Below are 5,266 nucleotides of genomic sequence, written 5' to 3'. Positions count from 1 at the left end.
TAACTATTGTATAAATAGTATTATTTAATAGTAGACAGGTCCATTACTCTTAAAAAAAAGGACAATAGTTAATGAAAATATTTTCCATTCATAAAAAAATATTAGGAAATTTTAATTAGAGTAAGAAAAAAAGCAATGGTTAATGGGACATTTTCCATTAGATACTCTCATTACAAAAGTAATGACAGTTAACATAAATTTTTTACATTACTAATGACAGAAGTAATTGGTAATGGGTGAATTTTGTACATTAATGATTAATGTAAATAATTTGCATTTTACTGATTAGAAAGGTACAATTTTTACGTAAACTTGCCAAAAAAAGGATAATAAAAATTATGCCAGAAAACAAAATTAATAGTGACACATATTACGTGGGATATCTTTTCTAAAACTAATTTGTTAGAATAGAATTTGAATTACAATTGTTATCATAAACTTAATAATAGATTTGGAAAAATTAAAATGCGTTGATAACAATTACAGTAATTCTAATCATTAAAAGCATTTATCATTTATTCTCTCCTATATTTTCGTTGTTTTTATTTCATTATTACACTAGAGGTAATCTAAAACCGCTAATTGTTTATAACTTAAAAGTCGCAAGAAAATTTTCCGATTTTTGTATAACGTTCTAATTGTTGTTGTATAGATACTTATTCGTGTTTTTTGTATTAATTTGTTTAATCAGTAAAGAATCTTAGCAAAAATAATCCAAAATTTTAGAAGGTTATGGCTATCATTCCCGGAAAATTAGTTTACCTACGAATTTAAAATTTTATACTTCTTGCTCTATATCACCATGTATTATATAAAATGCACTAATAAGTTATTCCAAAAATGCGTACATAAATTTAGTTTTTAGTAACTTACAATTCACAATTCACCGTCAGGATCATGAAAATTGTAATTTTTTGAATTCATATAAGAACAGAAAGAAATGTCTTAAAATTAACGTTGGCATTTCGTCGTATATAAATGAATGATATTTTCAAAAATTAATAAATAATTTTCAATTAAGAAGAGCAATGTTAAGTACACAGTTTTGAATTATTTGTATAAACTTCACGATTAAAGTTTATGTTCTAATTGTCCTATAAACTTTGTAAATTATTCATCTGGACGTCGGTTTAAACTAAAAGCCAACCGAACAAAACTTTTACAAGAAATAAAAAAAAATGTTAGCACGAGGTAAAAGTTGAGGTTATACGTGTGTGTTAACGCAAATCGATATGGCAAAATTTGTGTACTTACGTGACGTGTTTTTCCATTTAAAGTAACAAAAACAAAACATTTGTTGCACTTGGAATAAAAAATAAAATTGCACGTTTTAGTAACAATCACAATCACAAATTAAATGTCACAATAAACACCGCGGGAAGTTCGTGCACATTTGAAATAACAACAAATAGATTTAACTAATAATAATTTGGCTTGACTGAGCTAATGAAGGTTCATTTTTCGTTGAAGGATAATATTAGTAAATAATATCCTGTTAGCTGTCCATTTGGACATGAAAAAATCACCCTCTACCTGGTGCGACCACCTCATTTGGTGCCCATTGCTCCGCCTTCTTATTCAGCACCCACGCCAAAATGGAGTCCGTATTTAAATAAAAATTTTGCTATTTCCCTTAACTTTTAACCCGAAAATTTCACACTTACGCAACGGCGTACACCAAAGTTCTGATACTTGTGAATTCGAATTTTAAAATTGCCCCCCTTCGTTCTAAACCATTCCAGGGGTAACTGGAGGGTTGGATATAACAAAGGAAGGATTAAACTTCTGTTTCATTTGTACTTTATCCCCTAAGTAAAAAATGTAGTACTTCTGGTTTACCTCAGTATTAATAAAAAAAAATCTAACAATTGTTTTTGTACTAATCGCAAATAGAAACGCAGAGAAGCTTGACCACGATAAGGCAAATTAGCCAAACGTTTAGGTATATGTTAAAATATATTAATTAAAACGTCAATTTAATAATATAAATTATATTTCAGTACTACGTGATTCGATAAATAAAACAATATTTATTTATAAGTCAAGTACTTTTATTGAATTCAATTTTTCAAAATATTTTAAAATAATATTTGCAATAGTTATTTACTGTTCTTTATACGAAAATTAAATAAATTACAAATTAAAATATCAAGCCATACAATTAAGGACAATTTGTTAATTAAAATTCGTAATTAATAATATAGCTAATGTAATTCCTTTTTATTTTACAGAAAAACTGATTAAACATTTTAATTTATGCTACGCTTAAAGATTGTATATCAGTTATTAAATTATACTTAATCCAAAACACTTCAAAATTGTTGCCTGTACACTGCATATAATAAGAAATTCATCCATGCCTACAATAAATTACTTTTTTGTATTTCATAACAGTTTCATGCTGCTTCAATTAAATGTACTTATATTCTTATCTCAATTTTCACACATGCTATAATACTGCTTTCATAAAATTAATTATTAACTATTGTAACAACTTAAAATTAAAAAGTTTCTGTAGTTAAAATATACATTAAGTTTAAACCAGAATTAAAAGTGGTTAGTGCGATTGCAAATATAGTCTAAAAAATGTTCGTTTGATCTTATCTAAACTAATGTCGCGTGTTTCTAATGAAACTGATCACCTGGTTTTAATTAGGTTGATGCCTTTAAATTTTTCTGAAGGTTAAAATTTGGCACCCAGCTCTTTTCGCTGGATTGGCCTAATTCAGCCTATGTAGTTATAATGATCTCGCTTTCGTTATTTCCCTTTTTTTATACATGACGGTCTTTACGTATGTTTACAAAGGAAAGAGTCGACTAAAAGGAAGTTCCAGGTAGTAAAAAAAAAAACGGAACTAACTACTGAATAAGTTCTTAAAAAAAGGGAACACATTGAGTGCGTCTTTTCAATAACAGAACGATCATTGACAGAAGGTACCTCTATCTTATAACATTACACCGTGAAAAATATCTTGAATGAACAGCATATGGGTAGACCTCCGTTCTACGGTTGTTAAATAAACTTAAAAGTATCAAACTGACCTACAAAAAAGACAAATTAATTAACATGTTTATGTCACATTCATTAGATTACCGTCTTATTCGACAAATGTGGAAAAAATGCCCTTCTTGAAACCATGATGTTAACACGTCAAATGTAAAGCTCTATACAAAGATTTACCTTTAATCAAAAAAAGGATATAAATGGTACATTGTTTGTTGTATTTATATAATAGGATGGTTTATATACTTATGTCGTATCCTATGTAAGATATTCTATCGAGGAATAATTTAGCGTCCCGACGCGACGTCTGATCGAAAGCAATCTGCCGCTGTCGCATCTGCGCACGTCTAAAATTTTACAGTGAAATTCTATTTTAAAATTAGACCTTATCAGATAGGGTATTCAATGATAATTTGTGGCTTTTACAATGTAGTGGCTTTCTATATACTTTTTCTGATAGATTAGAACTGCATAATTTTGAAAATGTTTGATGATGACCGGAACAAGTAATAACAAAAGTCTAATAAGAAATATTTGTAAAATGTATAAACTAAAAAATATATACGTTTTACCAGTTTTTTTGTTAAAATTTTTCGATAATATCATTTTATAATTTAGAGTTTACACTGCATTTTTTAGTTATTAAAGTAAGTTTATGAATTCGAGAAAATTATATAATTAAAACGATCCTTTTAATATTTCAAATTTGTTACAAATTGAGCATTTAAAGCTATAAATTAGATAAATTTTGCCTGCCAAATAGCCTTTGTAAAATTTATAATTAATTTGTTTCTGAGAAATATTTTATAATATTTGAAAACTACTATGGGTCGGTACAATAAATAAAATACAAATGGAAACATTAAATATAGAACTATCATATTTGAGATATCAATTAACTAAAATTGTTTTGACTGTAAATTCTTATTATAACTAAACTGTCTAGCTAGATGGTCTTATTTGATTGAGACATCAAAAAATGGTTTTTGGTGGAATATATAAATTATTTTCAAATTTATTAGCAATATTTGCTAATTCATTCGCAATAACTTTGTGTTCTCTTAAGTTATAAACAAGTTACTTTAAATTAATAACTGTCAATGATTCATCAGCGATATACCGTATCTAGAAACTTTTTACAATAATAAAAGATTGTAATATTTTACACGATGTGTAGGTACTCTTCGTTGTGTGTGAAAATGATGAAAAGTTTGTCGTAATTGTTTCCGACTTAGGTGATAGGATAATTATGAAACAAAACGATGGTTATAATTTAAATAAAAGGATTGCTGCTTTATATTTCAAGAAAAGAGGTTTTTATATTTATTGTATTTTTAATAAATTAAGCCATTATTTATGCAGAAATAATTATTAATTAGCATAATAAAACCCCTTTTGAAATATAAAAAAGTAATTCTTTTATTTGAATTAAGCACTTAAAAGATGAATATTAATTCTTGCTTCTGAAACATTTCGAACAATTTATTAAAATATTACTTAAAATTAAACTTTTTTGGTTTTTTATTTATCACACTTTTATTAAGAAAGTTTTACCATTAAATAGTGTTTTTATTTTATTGTTACATCAGCAAGTAATTGCATATGCTAAGTTTAGGAACAGTATTGTGACGTTATACAAACGACAGCTGATGATGAATAAAAAAGAAAAATAGAAAAGTGCTGACTTGCAGCAAATGATGCATATTATACCATAAATGACACATTTTGGGTGTTAATAATATTTTATGAGTAATGACCCATAACTATTGTAATAGATTCTTTTTTTTGAACCAGAGGATACAGTACAAAGTGGAAAGGTAGAAACCTTGGTAATTTTCTTATCGTATCCTACCGATATACAAAAGATATCCGGACTAGGAGTTTTAATATTTATTTATATCTATAGTGTAATAACTTTTGTTTCTACATCTGCATTGAAACTTCTTACATCAAGCCATACAATTAAGGACAATTTGTTAATTAAAATTCGTAATTAATAATATAGCTAATGTAATTCCTTTTTATTTTACAGAAAAACTGATTAAACATTTTAATTTATGCTACGCTTAAAGATTGTATATCAGTTATTAAATTATACTTAATCCAAAACACTTCAAAATTGTTGCCTGTACACTGCATATAATAAGAAATTCATCCATGCCTACAATAAATTACTTTTTTGTATTTCATAACAGTTTCATGCTGCTTCAATTAAATGTACTTATATTCTTATCTCAATTTTCACACATGCTATAATACTGC

At 26.8% G+C, this 5,266-nt stretch overlaps 1 protein-coding gene and 1 long non-coding RNA gene across 5 annotated transcripts in view; one reads left to right on the top strand and one right to left on the bottom strand.

Annotated features, from left to right (window-relative positions):
* LOC108742691 (actin-like protein 6B) overlaps positions 1-5,266 on the top strand; it is a 31,541-nt gene that overhangs the window by 20,433 nt on the left and 5,842 nt on the right. The gene's annotated exons all lie outside the window — the stretch shown is intronic.
* On the bottom strand, positions 2,224-3,501 carry LOC108742692. The gene is made up of 3 exons (XR_001938709.1): positions 3,251-3,501; positions 3,095-3,181; positions 2,224-3,042 (listed from the first exon to the last, which is right to left on the bottom strand). It is a non-coding gene; the product is annotated as an uncharacterized LOC108742692 (long non-coding RNA).

This window comes from Agrilus planipennis, unplaced genomic scaffold (genome assembly GCF_000699045.2).
Source record: "Agrilus planipennis isolate EAB-ADULT unplaced genomic scaffold, Apla_2.0 scaffold346, whole genome shotgun sequence".
Taxonomy (NCBI): domain Eukaryota; kingdom Metazoa; phylum Arthropoda; class Insecta; order Coleoptera; family Buprestidae; genus Agrilus; species Agrilus planipennis.
The sequence above is the reverse complement of the archived record's forward strand: the minus strand, read 5'-3'. Positions and strand labels throughout refer to the sequence as shown.